This window comes from Hyperolius riggenbachi, chromosome 9 (assembly GCF_040937935.1).
Source record: "Hyperolius riggenbachi isolate aHypRig1 chromosome 9, aHypRig1.pri, whole genome shotgun sequence".
Taxonomy (NCBI): Eukaryota; Metazoa; Chordata; class Amphibia; order Anura; family Hyperoliidae; genus Hyperolius; species Hyperolius riggenbachi.
Window position 1 is genome coordinate 208,227,779 of NC_090654.1, and position 17,120 is coordinate 208,244,898.

The 17,120-nt window shown below is 46.6% G+C and overlaps 1 long non-coding RNA gene across 3 annotated transcripts in view; it reads right to left on the reverse strand.

Annotated features, from left to right (window-relative positions):
- The window catches only part of LOC137532913 (uncharacterized), a 235,819-nt gene that overhangs the window by 216,880 nt on the left and 1,819 nt on the right, over positions 1 to 17,120 (reverse strand). For all 3 annotated transcript variants that reach the window (XR_011024067.1, XR_011024068.1, XR_011024066.1), the window contains exon 2: positions 4,249 to 4,392. This is a non-coding gene — a long non-coding RNA (uncharacterized lncRNA). The remainder of the gene's footprint in view (positions 1 to 4,248; positions 4,393 to 17,120) is intronic.

Sequence of the window (17,120 nt, forward strand, 5' to 3'; positions counted from 1 at the left end):
CGGAACGACTGTTAGTGGGTCTTTGCTTCACGACAGTGTAAGATTGCAACTGTGTGTGTGTGTGGGTGCGTGGCGTTCCCGTATTTGGCCTAAGCGCAAAGCTGACCCAAATACGAAAACGCGGAGTGCGCGCTGAGGACTCGACAGCAGAGTGGAAGTGTCTAGCGAACCGCTAGTGGTGGCAGTGAGAGGTGTTCTGAGGGGTCCCAGCCTTGTTTTAGCTTGACTAAGGCTGCTTCCCCTCTCAGTCTGGTAAAACCCGCAGTCGGGAACCTTATACGCAGGCGTGCCGCGGGCCGGTTCCTGACACCGATACGCGTAGCTTACGCCCACTACGCGTAGTTAACATGTGTATTGCAAAGTGAACTACAAATGCATTACTCGCGGCTAATTTTCTGCTTGCGATTGTGTGCTTACAAATTTACGCATTGGAAAAGGGGAATTTACGCATAGAAGAGTTCCCGGTATAAGCATTTAAAGAGGAATTAATGCGTAAAATTTTCTGCATGCGGGCATAAGCATCCGCATACACTACGCTTCGCACTACACGTAATTGCGTATTTTAACGCATAGTCTACGAAATGCATACGAAGCGAATATTTGATTTTGACGTTGTAGTTTGGCGAAGCGTAATTGCGTAAAACTACGCGTAGTTCCAGCGTAGCAAAGTTGGCTGACTACGACCATCCCTGCTTGCAATACCTGTATATTTTTACTGTTGATTTTTTTTCAATAAACTTTAATTCCCCCCCCCTCCCCCCCCCCCCTTCCAAAAAAAAAGAATAGTGTAATCCACAGCCACACTAAGCAAGAGGCATCACCTCTCGCATAATGACCTGCCCCAATAACCCGTCGCTGTCAGTTTGTTCAGGGGACGCCGTCTGCAAAGTATATTAAAAAAAGACACAGCAAAAACATATGCTGTGTTCGTTCTGACTGTTATTGCCATACTGATTGATGCTTCAGCCAGAAATTAAGATACTTTAATAGTATTCCTTTAATGAAAGTATGTTTGTTCAGGCTGAAGTTCATCTTTAAATATCGGCTATTGGCCGCAAAACTAGATGATTTGGGTGCCAGGTGCTGCGCCTGTCAAACCAAAATTTTTTGTTTTCAGAATTAGTGGTTTGAAAAAAATCATTATGAAATTCGTTTTGACAACTGTCATTTTTGTAAATTATCGTTTTAACTTTTCAACATTTTGATATTCTACTTTTTTAGAGCAGAGTCCCTGGTATCCGGCACCAACGGGAATCACCTGATACATGTGCTTGCCAGTTGCTTGAGCAACCAGCTGAAAAAGCACAAGCGCCCCACTCTAAATACTTACCGCGCCTCCAGCGATGTCTAGCAGCCTTCCTCTTCCTCCTAGCCGGCTGAAAGCGGCTTTCCGTTTTCTTCTGTGCATGTAAGCCGGAGTGTCACCTGATCTGCATGGGGTCATGTGTCAGGAGCCAGCCCGCGGCACGCCTGCGTATACGGTTCCCGACTGCGGGTTTGACCAGATCAAGCGGGGAGCAGCCTTATTCGAGCTACAAACAAGGCTGTGATCCCTCAAAAGCTCCTTACTGCCACCACTAGCGGTTTGCTAGACACGTCCACTCGGCTGTCGGGTGCTCAGCACGCAATCCGCGTTTTCGTATTCGGGTCAGCTTTGCGCTTTAGGCCGAATACGGGAACGCCACGCACACACACGCACAGTTGCAATCTTACACTGTAGTGAAGCAAAACCACTAACAGTCGTTCCGAACGATATTGTTAGCTACTCTGCTGTCGAGCTACTCGTGTTGGTTTAGTACAGCAGAAGTCAAACTTATTTAAATAACGATTTAATATTCCAGGAAAACGTGGAACAACGCAGAACTTAATATATACAAAAGATGTACAAAAAAAAGTAAAAAAGTTACAAAGACAAAAGTTACAAAAATACACACAAGGATATTTGCATAAAATAAAAATGGGATATAACGTTACCGCGTAGGTTAGAACGTGGTTTGGTGGGAGAACGCCGTTCCGATTCGCTCGGGATCACTCTAGCTATGCGCTACCTCCAAGAGACGATTCTTTCTAGGCATCTGGCTCTGCTTTTTATACTGTGAGATACGCCCGGAGGCTGCAACTTCCTTGGGGATGGAAGGAACTAGTTTCAAAAGTGTATTTCGCAGCAGATCAAAGGTGGGGACTTGAATGCTCTTGGCATAATAAGCCATTTCCTGGCCAGAGGCAGTTTCTTGCCCCAAGACTAACGCAATTTCCCCGTTTGTGACATCACAGTCTGCCGAGCCACTTGTCACATCTGGGCTAGGTGTGACATGTGAATTTAAAGGTTTTTCCTGTCTCAGTTTTCAGGTCATCAAAAAGGACTTCCCCCACGCCAGGTGACCATTGATTAAGGCTTCCTCAACCTTCCAGCAGGCCTGTCATATGTAAATGTCAAACATTCCTGTCCACTTTGAACTTGGCAGACTCACTTAGTAGGATATTGTTCAGACCAACAGGCAGCCGTCTACATTAATACAAAAGATCAAAGCAATGCCCCACATTTGCAGGGTGGCAGACAAAAGGGAGCCTAATTACCTGTTTCTGGCTGTCCAGAGGAACAGTATGCTAATGTCGGTCTATTGACACACACACACAATCACATTAACCGTTTCCTGGGGCCAGGTGGCGCCTTCAAGAGCCAGACTAGCTTTTAGCAGACATAGTAGACAGAAAAATGACAGAAATATGTTCCTGTATTCCCTAACATCATCAGCACCCCAATATATCACCACACCTCCCCTCTTTAGAATGGGGCAAGGCAGATGATCTTCCCAGATTATCCTGCCAGCGCCTACATTGTTGGTTCAGCTTGACGGGACAGCCCATCAGCATTCCCATGATTGCTCCCCTTCCTATGTTGAATAGTGAAGCTATATTGTTGGAGAACTAAGCTCCATCCCAGCAATTTGCCATTGTCACCAGAAACCCGATGTAACCAACTAAGAGGGTTGTGGTCGGTTACGACTGTGAATACACGACCATAGAGATAGTGCTGCAGCTTTTGTAGGGCCCATACAATTGCCAAGCACTCCTTCTCTATGGTGGCGTAAGCTACCTCCCGGGGTAGCAGCTTCCGACTTAAGTACAGAATCGGATGTTCTTCCCCAGTTTGGTTTACCTGGCTTAACACAGCACCTAGGCCAAAGGCTGAGGCGTCCGTCTGGACTACAAACCGTCGGCTGAAGTCTGGCGCTTGCAACACGGGAGGGCTGGCTAGGGCCCTCTTCAGAGCTGTGAATGACTGTTCACATTCTGGTGTCCAGAGGAACTGTATGCTAATGTCGGTCTATTGACACACACACACACAATCACATTAACCGTTTCCTGGGGCCAGGTGGCACCTTCAAGAGCCAGACTAGCTTTTAGCATAGTAGACAGAAAAATGACAGAAATATGTTCCTGTATTCCCTAACATCATCAGCACCCCAATATATCACCACATCATGTGACACGCCAGCTTCCATAAACTGACGCTGGAAGCCACTAGGAGCGTGCTAGGAGGAAGAGCACGCGTTATCCTTCAGGCATGCCGGTTGGTTGAGTTCCGGATAACGGTGACTCTACTATATAATTTTTACATTAATTTAGAGAATCATAATTTAGTTAATTATCGTTTTGAAATGTAATTCTACTTTTTATAAAAATCATTTTTACATTTGTTTTAAGAATTATAATTTTGTGGGGTCTTAGGGTTAGGCACTACCAGGGGGAGTCTAATGCTTGACGGCAATTTCCATAACATCAGGGGGTACTTTGCAAAAAAAGGGAAGCAATGCCTTACTGCACCTTTGCAAAACACCTGTGTTCAATGTTATAGTCAATAGGCTCATCCCATTCGAGGTGGAATCTGAAATCCCCCTTTAATAAGAGAATACCAAAACCATTACCAGCTCCCAGGAAAATGGCTAAAAGTGGTAAATGAACTTATATGTGTTCATTTTGGTCAAGCTCTAAGCCATACAAAACAATTTAGAGCTTTTATTTAGAGGCACATGGAGGTCACAGAGGAGGAGAAGGAGAAGGAAGAGGGGATAAGGATCTATGGATTGGTACTCTGCGTAGTTTCTTTTTTCATTTTCCTAAAGTTCCACAAAACAATGTGTGCATAATAACATGTAAAATAATGTTCTATTGAAAGATACTAAAAACAACTGTGCCTGAACTGGGGTTTTAAACAATAACGACATGAAGCAAATAAACTCCTACCCGCCAAGATGTCAGCCTTATCCATGAACTGGGTGCTGAAGAGTGTCACAGGGCCAGCTGTGCGCTGCTTTAGCATAGACCATACATGGTGCCTGGAGAATGGGTCCAGACTCCAGACCAGCTGTTGGATCATCGAGCAGGAGCCTGGTTTGGGGACATTCAAAAATGAAGACAGTTTTGAGTATCTGGAGTTCCTCCTATCTTCAAGCAGGTGGAATGATAACAGGAGACTAGAGCTTAGATGAATAAGGATGGAAACATTCAGTGAAATAATAAGAGTACAACGCAAGTCTTCTAGAGGAAGGAAATATCCAAAGCAAGTTAGAAGATAGAACTGCAGATTTAACCAGGATAAGGATAAGATAATGGAATAAATTCAAGTTGGAGATACAAAAGTGGACAAAAGTTAGACCTTTATGTTAACTGAACAAAACTCTTTTCTGGTGTAACCAACTAACGCCATTTTGTTGAAGATTTTTAGTTTACTCAGAATCATTGCCTTGTTGCATGATCCACAAGGTCATGCCAAGGCAAAGGTAAGAGAGGTACCAGCCTTGCATGCAGTGGTGAAGAGAAGTTGGGGGTGTGCAATTGAAGCAACTATGGCTGACAGGCACTATAGCATGCAGGCAACATTCACTCATAATTGGTGCCACCAATGTGTGTTAACATGTAATCCTATGCACTGGTGATCGGGGCAAGCAACCTCATGGGCAGCAGCTCTTTCAGACTCTCATTGCAGATTCCTCACTTAAAAAATGTAGCGTGGATCGGGCGTTGGCCCTAGAGCTGCGCAGCCGCACTCATGGCTATGCGGACTGCACAGCCGCGGCCAGATCATGCGGCCATTTTAGGAGAGGCAGGAGAGCCCGGCCCGGGGGGCTAATGAGCGGGGGGACCCGGCGGTTTGGCACGGAAGGCGCGGACAGCGTCCTCCGTGTCTTAAAAGATGATGCAGGTAATTAACTTTTTTTGGTTATTTGGCCTCGTAAGTCCTTTAAAGTGGACCCAAATTAAAAATACAAGATTTTAGAAATAAAATCTATTTTCTAACTTATAATAATTAATAGCAGCCTTTTTTCAGCTGCATGATGACAAATATGAAATATTTTACATTTATTGGAGGAACCCCTCTCTTCCTTTCATTTTGCTGGGACAGAATCCGGCAGACTGGTGGAGGAGATAAAAAACAAAACACAGGCTGCTACTGATGATGTCATAGGGGAGGTGATCTCAGCTTGTGTGAGATTTCACATAGACAATGCCCCTGTGAGGGAGGGTAGCTGATGACAAACACACCCATGATCTAAAACCTCCTACTAAGTTCAGAAGTAATGGCTGCCACCTGTATAACCCTAGTTATGAAAAGAGACGGGTGAAAAGCATATACTGAAATGCTCATAGGCTTGAAGGAGTGTTTATTTAGTAACTAAATATTTTGAATTAAAAACAATGTTTGGTTTGGGTCCTCTTTAAAGAGGAGCTGTCAGCCATACTATCTCAGAAAAACACATATATAAGTAGATAAATACTTTAAGCTCTACTTACATAACATATGTATTGCACTGTCCACGTTTTGATTTTAGTGATTTTTCTACAGTAAAAAAAGAGAACATTCTTCTTAGCATTTCCCATTTTAAGTGTGGCTATTTTGAAGCCAATCCTGATGTCATTTCTTGCCCTTCTCTCCTCTGCCTGATTAACCCACCCTTCACTATAGAAAGTGCATTGTCTCAGCATGATATATACTGGCCAATCAGAAAGGAAAAGAGGTGTGGGAGGGGAAAACAGGAGGGAAAGAGGGTTCAGCTAATCAGGCTGCATTTGTTAAGTCTGAGGGAAAATAGAGAAGCAAAAAAGGACAACCCAGGATGCCCTGCAACTTCCTTCGTGTGTACCAAATTTTGTGTGTACCAAATAAGAGTCAGGTAAACTGGGGAATTATCATTTATTCAAAGGATACCTTATTCAAAGGATATTTAAAGGATACCTGAACTGACATTTGACATGATGAGATAGACATGGATATGTACAGTGCCAAGCACACAAAGAACTATGCTGTGGTCCTTTTTGGCTTTCTCTGCCTGAAAGAGTTAAATATCAGGTATGTAAGTGGCTGATTCAGTCCTGACTCAGACAGGAAGTGACTACAGTGTTACCATGTGTGTTAGGCGCTGTACATACACCTCTATCTCATCATGTCACATGTCAGTTTGGGTATCCTTAAAAAGAGTCTGAAGCGAGAATAAATCTCGCTTCACACCTCATAGTTAGCAGGGGCATGTGTGCCCCTGCTAAAACGCCGCTATCCCGCGGCTTAACGGGGGTCCCTTCACCCACAAATCCCCTCCGTACATCGCAGAATCTCTTCCGCATTGGGGCAGGACTAACCGCAGCCCTACCTACCGCGCGTCTATCAGACGCGTACCTCCGCCTCTCCCCCGCCCCTCTCAGTCTTCCTTCACTGAGAGGGGCGGGGAGAGGCGGCGATCAGACGCGCTGAGAGGCAGGGCTGCAGCCGTTAGCCCTGCCTCCAGGAAGAGCAAAATTTACGACCAATTTGGTCGTTGATTTTGCAGGGGGGGGGGGGTTGGGGGTGAAGGGACCCCCGTTTAGCCGCGGGATAGCGGCGTTTTAGCAGGGGCACACGTGCCCCTGCTAACTATGAGCTCTGAAGCGAGAATTATTCTCGCTTCAGTGTCTCTTTAAGTCTGAGGGGAATAGAGAAGCAAATAAGTACAACCCGGCATGCCCTGCAACTTCCTTTTTGTGTATCAAATTTTGTGTGTACCAAATAAGAGTCAGGTAAACTGCAGAATGATCATTTATCAACAAGAAAAGTAATAGTGATTTTAACTTTTGGACTGCCTGGTTAGCATCCTTATTACTTGTTTACCAGATAAAAATAAAGAATGGATTTTTGATTTTATGCCCGACAGTTACACTATAAGATGACCAAATGAAAGGGCGGTGGGGAAATACAGTGCTGATCATAATTATTCATACCCCTGGCAAATTTTGACTTAAAGTTACTTTTATTCAACCAGCAAGTATTTTTTTGATGGGAAATGACATAGCTGTCTCCCAAGAGATAATAAGACGATATACAAGAGGTATTATTGTGGAAATAAAATAATTCCTCAGCTTTTATTTACATTTGAGCAAAACGTTTCCAGACCAAAATTATCCATACCCTTCACAAACTGTCACAGTCTGTGGGAAAATACAAAGTTCTATACCATTCCAAATAGTCCAAGCTGCTCTAAAGCATCCTAATTACCCTGATTAATTAGAAACAGCTGTTTTAATCAACTCAACAGGTGAAAAACAGCAGCTTTCTGCAGTTGGTTTGTAGATAGGCATGGTTAAGACAAAGGAGCTCAGTGAGAACCTGCGGCTGCGCATTAGGGCTGCTCACAAGTCAGGAAAGAGCTACAAAACCATTTCTAAATGTTTTCAAGTTCCAGTGGCTACAGTGCAAAGTATTATTAAAAAATACAAGATGTTCCACACTAGGGCTGCACGATTTTAGGGAAAAATCGAAATTGCGATTTTTCTCTCAGAAATTGCAATTTCGATTTTTCCCCGATTTTTTTTTCAAATGCTGGGGGGGGGGGGGGGGGGGGGGGGAGAGGTTGGTCCACACTGCCCGGTCCTGTCCGTAATACTTTGCTTCTGGCCCCGCTGTGCGCGGATTGGCCAGAAGCAGTGAATATGTATGAGAGTTAATGAGCGGGGAAGGGGGGGCGGATCCACTCCAGCAAGCGGCCGGGCACATGCAGCATTACCAATCACAGGCTAGCGATTAAATGACGGCAGCGGTAGGCGGAGCTGTATGCTCTGTACAGCTCCGCCTACCACTGCCGTCATTCCATCGCTAGCCAGTGATAGGTAATGCTGTATGATGTGCCTGGCCGCTCGCTCTAGTGGATCCGCCCCCCGCTCATTAACACTCATACATATTCACTGCTTCTGGCCAATCCGCGCACAGCGGGGCCAGAAGCAGTGAATATGTATGAGCGTTAATGAGCGGGGGGCGGATCCACTAGAGCGAGCGGCCAGGCACATCATACAGCATTACCTATCACTGGCTAGCGATGGAATGACGGCAGTGGTAGGCGGAGCTATACAGAGCATACAGCTCCGCCTACCGCTGCCGTCATTCCATGCTAGCCAGTGATTGGTAATGCTGTATGTGCCCGGCCGCTCGCTGGAGTGGATCCGCCCCCCCGCTCATTAACTCTCATACATATTCACTGCTTCTGGCCAATCCGCGCACAGCGGGGCCAGAAGCAAAGTATTAAACAGCAGACCGAAAAAACCGATGGTACTGACGATCAGCAGATCGTCTTGCCACGAACCGCGGTTTTGGTTTTAAACAGAAAAACCGTGCAGCCCTATTCCACACTGTGGAAAATCTCAGAGGACGTGGTTGGAAGCCAAAAGTGACACCTGTGCTAGCCAGGAGGATAGTGAGAGAGATGAAAAAGAATCAAAGGATCACCACCAAGGCCATCCTAGTGAATCTGGGCTCTGCTGATGGCAATGTCTCAAATCAGACAATCCAACGGACACTGCACACAGCTGGGTTCCATGGATGCTGACCAAGGAAGACGCCACATCTCCAGATAAGGCACATAAAAGCTTGCTTGGCCTTTGCAAATGCTCATCTGGACAATGAAGAAGACTTCTGGTCTTATGTGTTATGGTCAAATGAAACGAATATTGAATTGTTTAGTCACAATGATGTTTCCTTCATTTGGCGTAATAAAGGAGAAGCCTTCAACCCGTCACCATATGGTATATTTTCGTGTTTAGACTTTTAGGAGTCCTTTTTGTCCCCCCCCCCCCTCATGTTTCTCTCCCATCCTTGTTCAATATTTTAGAGGAGTTTTGTGCAGTTTTAGGTTTTAAAGTTAACAAATCAAAATCAGAGGCCATCACTTTTTGTATCCCCCCCCCCTCCTCAACAGGAATCCTTGGCTTCTTCCTTTCACTTCAAACTCCAATCACGTGGTATGAAGTATCTAGATGTTTTAATAACGCCTTCAATGGATTGTTTGTATGCCGCAAATTATATACCCGTGATAAACAAGTTTCATGCTTTTCTTAGGGAGTGGCAACACTTTAACCTTTCACTTTAGGGCAGGATCAATGCCCTCAAGATGACTGCTCATCCAAAAATCCTATATCTTTTTCGCTCCTTACCTATCCGGGTTTGGATATTAACCATTTAAGTACCAGCGGTCTCTGCCACCTTAAAGCCAATGGTTAACGATTTAAAAATAAAAAAGTCAGATACTCACCTAAGGAGAGGGAAGGCTCAGTCCTAATGAGCCTTCCCTCTCCTCTCCCGGTGCCCTCGGTGCTGCGCTGGCTCCCCCGTTCGCGTCCGCCACCGCAGGGACTTCGGAGGTCTTCGGGAGCACTCGAGCTTCCAAAGACGGGCCGCTCCATACTACGTACGCGCGAGTGCGTCATAGAGGGTGCTCGTGCATGCGTAGTATGGAGCGGCCCGTCTTCGGGAGCCCGAGCGCTCCCAAAGGCTTCTGAAAGCTCCCTTCGGCTGCGGAAGTGGCAGTATTTGACCGAACTGGTCGAATATTGCTACGGGGGACCGGGCACCGGGAGAGGAGAGGGAAGGCTCATTAGGACTGAGCCTTCCCTCTCCTTAGGTGAGTATCTGACTTTTTTATTTTTAGTTTCAAAATATTTTATTGAGAAAAAGTTCAATAGAAACTTACAGCTTTTAAATAGTCCCTTAGCAAAGGGCATTATTTCAGTCAATCAGTGTAACATATAAACACAAAAGTAGACATAAACCAAATATGCATGTTATTCTGATGATCGAGTTGACTTTTTTATTTTTAAATTGGTAAACATTCACTTTAAGGACCAGAGACCGCTGGTACAAGAAATAGCGGAATAATGACGAACACCGACGAATCTTCACACGTACCCGCTGCACTAGCCGTCACCCCCGCATGTCGGGAATCTGGGCCACCCACTCTGCCGTCTCAATGACAGCAGAGTTCCTGTGAGCCAGTCAGGAGCCGCTTTCATTGTTTTCTGACCCTGCCTATCAATGTAAGCCAATGGGAGCTACTTACGTTGATAGACAGGGTCAGGAGTCAATGAAATCGGCTCCTGACCCGCTCACAGGGCTCTGCCGTTATAGAGATTGAAGACAGAGAGAGTCTGAAGAAGATACAGATTATACACTGAACGCTTACTCTTTTTGTTTATTGAGATAGCCAGTAAATGGTATTATCCTTTTTCAAAACGTTCTGCTTTTACTGGTGTTAATACGCTACTACTACTACTGTATTACTAATCTAAGTTTAACAAGTAGAGGTGGTCATGTCCACTATAGCAGCAATGAAAAGCTAATTCAGCAGCTGAAGAAGGGCCCATGGCTCTACGACCTGAGTTTGAAGCCTGTGCATACCTTGTTGCTATGACACTGATCACAGATTGGTGTTTTAAATCTGACAACCTACAGTAACTACAGTAGCTATTCCTAACAAAAACATCTCTTGTAAGAGGTCAGAATATAATGAAATAGCTCAACAGTGCCCACTGGTGGCAGACAATATTCAGTAATTTGATTGTTATACTGTATAAATAATCTAAATCCACTGCAGCACCAGTACAACTTCACTGTAATTAACAGGACCTGTGTAATCACCCATTGCACAGTCCCTGCAGACAATGCTCTACAGCAAGGGTGTCAACCTCATAAGGGATCAAATATAGATTTAAAGTGAATGTTTACCAGTTTAAAAAAGAAAAAGTCAGATACTCACCTAAGGAGAGGGAAGTCTCGGTCCTAATGAGCCTTCCCTCTCCTCTCCCGGTGCCCGCGCAGGATCCCCCGTGGCAGTATTCGACCAGTTCGGTCAAATACTGCCACTTCCGCAGCCGAAGGGAGCTTTCAGAAGCCTTCGGGAGCGCTCGGGCTCCCGAGGACACGGTCGCTCCATACTACGCATGCGCGAGCGCCCTCTATGACACGCTCGCGCCCCGAGTGCTCCCGAAGACCTCCGAAGTCCCTGCGGCGGCGGACGCGAACGGGGGAGCCAGCGCAGCACCGAGGGCACCGGGAGAGGAGAGTGAAGGCTCATTAGGACCAAGCCTTCCCTCTCCTTAGGTGAGTATCTGACTTTTTTTTTTATTAGCGGTACCCATTGGCTTTAAGTTGTGGACCAGGTTGAGTGAGTGTGTGTGGGGGGGAGGGGGGGGGGGTGCGTCACAACACATCTCCATCTCAGTGGATCAGGTTGTGGATTGTGGCCAGTGAAATGTTGGTCCACTCCTCTTCAATATCTGTGAGAAGTTGCTGAATATTAGCAGGAACTGGAACACGCTGTGGTATTTGAAAATCCAGAGAAACTCAAACATGCTCAGTGGGTGACGTGAACAGTGAGTATGCTGGCCATGCAAGAACTGGGATGTTTTCAGCTTCCAGGAATTGTGTACAGATCCTTGCAATATGGGACCGTGTATTATGATGCAACATGAGGTGATGGTTGTTGATGAATGGCACAATGGGCCTCAGGATTTCATCACGGTATCTCTGTGCAGACAAAATACCAGCAATAGAATGTACTTGTGTGCGTTGTCCATAACATACGCCTGCCCACGCCATAACCCCACCACCACCATGGGCCACTCAATGCACAATGCTGGCAAACCACTCACCCACACGACGCCACACACGCTGTCTGCCATCTGCCCTAAACAGTGAAAACCGGGATTCATCCATGAACAGGACGGCCAGGGCCGGCCTTAGGTTTCACAGCGCCCTGAGCGAACCAGATTTTGGTGCCCCCCCCCCCCCATTCATCCTCTTCGCGTGTGAGCGCACCACACACATACACTAATGGGGGGGGGGCTTAGTAGTGTGTAGGTAGATAGGTAGGTGCCCCCAGTACAGGTTAGATAGGTAGGTACCTGCAACATAGGTTAGATAGGTAGCTGCCCCAGTATAGATTAGATAGGTAGATGCCCCCAGTATAGATTAGATAGGTAGCTGCCCCCAGTATAGGTTAGATAGGTAGGTGCCCCCAGTATAGATTAGATAGGTAGGTGCCCCCCGTATAGATTAGATAGGTAACTGCCCCCCAGTGTAGATTAGATAGGTAACTGCCCCCCAGTATAGGTTAGATAGGTAGCTGCCCCCCAGTATAGGTAGGTGCCCCCAGTATTGGCTATATAGGTAGCCGCCCCCAGTATAGGTTAGATAGGTAGCTGCCCCCCAGTATAGGTTAGATAGGTAGCTGCCCCCCAGTATAGGTAAGTGCCCCCAGTATTGGCTATATAGGTAGCCACCCCTAGTATAGGTTAGATAGGTAGCTGCCCCCCAGTATAGATTAGATAGGTAGGTGCCCTCCAGTATAGGTTAGATAGGTAGCTGCCCCCAGTATATATTAGATAGCTGCCCCCAGTATAGGTTAGATAGGTAGCTGCCCCCAGTATAGGTTAGATAGGTAGGTGCCCCCCAGTATAGGTTAGATAGGTAGCTGCCCCCAGTATAGGTTAGATAGGTAGCTGCCCCCCAGTATAGGTTAGGTAGGTAGGTGCCCCCCAGTATTGGCTATATAGGTAGCTGCCCCCCAGCGTAGGTTAGATTAGGTAGGTGCCCCCCAGTATAGGTTAGATAGGTAGCTGCCCCCAGTATAGGTTAGATAGGTAGCTGCCCCCAGTATAAGGTAGGTAGGTGCCCCCCCGCATAGTGGAGGGGGGAGCCGCGGGGAGGGCAGCCCGACCTCTCCCTCCCTTCCTCTCCGGGCCACCCTCTGTGCTCCCCCCTCCGATGCAGACTGCAGCAGAAAGAACTCACCTCCCTGGTTCCGATCGCCGGCGCCTCTCACTTGCCGCTGGTCTACTCTCTTCTACATAGTTTACCGATACACACTAAACTTCCTGTTAAGCAGGAAGTTTAGTGTGCATCAGTAACTAATGTAGAAGATACCAGCGGCAAGTGAGAGGCGCCGGCGATCGGAACCAGGGAGGTGAGTTCTTTCTGCTGCAGTCTGCATCGGAGGGGGGAGCACAGAGGGTGGCCCGGAGAGGAAGGGAGGGAGAGGTCGGGCTGCCCTCCCCGCGGCTCCCCCCTCCATCACGGCGCACGCACATCACCCCCAGCAGCGGCACCAAGGGGCGGAGCGGGAGTACCCAGCCGGGGCCGCAAAAACACGCAGCCAGGGGAGAGGAGCGCCCCCTGGAAGCCGGCGCCCTGAGCGATCGCACCGGTCGCTCAGGTCAAAGGCCGGCCCTGAGGACGGCTCTCCAACATGCCAGACGCCATTGTGAGCATTTGCAAGTAAGAGGGCTTTTTGGATACAGTTCCACTTTAATCACTTTGTTCACCACTACAGTATATATATATACATGGTCATCTAAGCTACGACAACGGAGATATACGTCTTTTAGCTGAAGCAGAGCTGTGCACAGTAGGGCATTGTGCATACCTCTGGCACTATCTGCAGCAGCACTAATTGGTGAAAGGGAATAGATGTTCCCTGAGCTAAAAAGGTTGATTTTTACTATTCAAAATGCTTTTATTTTCGCAATTTTTAGTGAAAAACACACACTAGAATTATTTCAGAATACAATATCCTCACCATAAATTGTGACAGGCACATAATCTATGGGCCTGTTTCCACTACACGCAGATTGGATGCAGAATGGATGCAGATAAACTGACTCCAATGAATGCCTATGGGAAAATCTGCATCAGAAAAATTGTGTTTAGTGGAAACATGCCCATAGACATTCATTGGAGTCAGTTTTTCTGCATCCATTCTGCATCCAATCTGCGTGTAGTGGAAATAGGCCCTATGTTTTATGATTAATGGTAGAAACAGCCAAACAAAATTTGTGTTTTTTATCTACAGAAGTGTTTTTTATTTTTAAACTTTTTCCTCTTTTTTTTCCATTAAAATGCATAGAAAAACAAAATTGTCTGAGGGAAAAAATGCCATACGATGAAAGCCTAGTTTTGTCTTGGAAAAAAAAAGATATATATTAATTTAGGTGTCATATGTATGTATAAGGCTATTGCTGATTAAATAGGGACATAGCTAAAATGCCAAAACTACTCTGGTCCATAAGGGGGAGACAAGGTGGTTAAGCTGCTCATTAATGATACAATCTTGATTGTACAATTTTACCAAATCTATGTGGTAGAAGGGTAAACTGAGTGAATATACTTTGAATGGATACTTAAAGAGACTCTGTAACTAAATGTTCTGCCTTATTTCTTCTATCCTATAAGTTCCTATACCTGTTCTAATGTGGTCTGTCTTGCTGCAGCCTTTCCTAGTTGCACAGTGGCTGTATTATCTCTTTTATATAATCGAATCTTCTTTCCTCTGACGGCTTTGTCGGGCTCAGGCACTCAGGCAGGAATGTGCTGCTCTGTTTGTGATAGGATAGAAGCTATACACACCCTCTCCTTGCCCCCTGCAGGCTCTGTGTGAGTCACAGACTGAGCTCCTCTCAGCCTATCACACTCTGGTTAGCAGCCATGTCTTTTGTTTGTAAACCCTGCCTAAAACTGGCAATTACAAGCCAGGATTGCAGCAGGGAGTGGCAGAAACAGCACAGAGGGGCCCAGGAGAACATAATGAATAGAATGGTATGCTTTTTATTGTAAGAATTTTAGAGTACAGATTCTCTTTAAAGGGAAGGTCTGAGGAGATTAAAAAACAAAAATCTACTTGCTTTCTCCAGCCCCTGGCAGCCGTCCTGTGCCCTCGCCACAGCTCCGCTCCCAGCTCCGCTTTGCACCTGCACAGAACACCCCAGATGATGTCAGCACGACCAAGAGCACGGTAGATGTCTGTCGGCAACTGTAATGGAGGAGACCCCGGGCCACCAACTGGGGGTGGAAATGCGGCGCGGGCACAGGACGGCTGCCAGGGGCTAGAGGAAGCCCCGGGTAAGTAGATTTTGGGTTTTTTTTCCCCTTGCATCTTTCCTTTAAGTTAGTCCTTCATTTTACATACTTTAGAACTGGTAAGATTGTGCAATCAAGATTGTATTTAAAGTCAGTCTGAAGTTAAAAAAAAATAAAATAAAATCAGACTAAGGAGAGGAAGGCTCTGAGTCCAATAGAGTCTTCCCGTTCCTCCTACCTTCCCTAAATTCCATCGCTGGCTCCCCCATTTGTAGTCTCAAACTGGTGGGTCGGAAACTGCTCTCTCATCCGCTGCGGGAGGCTTTAGCAGTGTTCAGGAGCCAGAGTGCTCCTGAAGACAGGCCGCTCCATATTGTGCATAGACAAGAATGCGTGCTTGCACATGAGCAGTACGGAATAGTGTGTCTCTGGGAGCACTCGGGCTGCTGAAGTCTCCCACAGCGCAGTCAGAGGCTGCTAACAGGGGAGCCAACAGTGGAAAACGGGGACCGTAGTTGGAATGGGAAGTTTCTTTAGGATCCAGAGCCTTACCTCTACTTAAGTATCTGTTTTTTTTTTTACTTCAGACTCCCTTTAATGGGCACCTTTAGAATCGGTCCTTACTCTAGTCAGCCTCACTCAACACACAAGCAGATATTTTAGCATCCTGCCTCTATTGGGACCATACTTCACTTGTAGTTATTAATGTTTTCTTAAAGGGAACAAACATTTCACACTATAATTGCGTAGGATTTGTTGGCACTAATTCAACAAAATACTATTGCATCACATGCAAAGAACAGGTAAAATTGCAAATGCATTGCAGGGGCTATTTGATTATAGGTGGGCTAAAGGTCCAGCATGCCGGATCTTTGAACGGCCGTTTAATAAATAAGCTTGAACCTGGGTATAGCTCAAAAATCTAAATTTGATTTTTCATACGCTGACCATACGTCCCGCTTTACCCGGGACAGGTCCCGGATTCAGGGTCCCCTGTCCCAGGCTGCATGAGGTCCCGGGAAACGTCCCGCTTTTAGCTGCGGGACATCCCGGCCTCAGGACTCTGGCCACCGTACAATTGCATGAACTGGCATGCAGCGTCTAATAGACGCCGTGCCAGTTCATAGCCCGCAGCCCCGCTTCAGCAGCCTGCATAGTGTTCGGCATGCAGAGCAGGGATACGGGAAGATGGCGTCTGAAGCCCTGTACTCAGGGCCGGGCCGAGGCATAGGCTGGAGAGGCTCCAGCCTCAGGGCGCAGTGTAGGAGGGGGCGCACAATTCATTCAGCTGTCATTCCTAATTGTGTTTGAAGCAGAAAGAAATAAGAAAAGGAGATACATGGAAGTGACTGCAAGCCAGATAACTAGAGATTAAGGTGTTGGGGGCCCTGGGGTGCCTCTTAGTCTAATAGCAATCAGTGTGTGACGGCTGGGGTGGAGGGATGGAGGGGCGCACTTTGGTGTCTCAGCCTTGGGTGCTGGAGGACCTTGTCCCGGCTCTGCCTGTACTGGAGACTATTTGTGTCTGCAGTACAGGGCTTCGGGCGCCATCTTCCCGTAGCCCTGCTCTGCCTGTTAGCACGGGAGATTGGAGGAGGATCGTCCGAGGAGCTGAGCACCAGAGGCCAGGAGAGGAGACTTCTGTCAGGTGAGTAAATTAGTTTTTTGCTGAAATGTGTCCCAAATTGCGTTTATCTTCTGCTGAAATGTGTCCCAAATTGCGTTTGTTTTTTTGGTGAAATCTCGCCCAAATTGCGTTTGTTTTCTGCTGAAATGGGGCCCAAATTGTGTTTGTTTTCTGCTGAAATGTGGCCCAAATTGCGTTTGTTTTCTGCTGAAATGTGGCCCAATTTGCGTTTGTTTTCTGCTGAAATGTGGCCCAAATTGCGTTTGTTTTCTGCTGAAATGTGGCCCAAATTGCGTTTGTTTTCTGCTGAAATGTGGCTCAAATTGCGTTTATTTTCTGCTG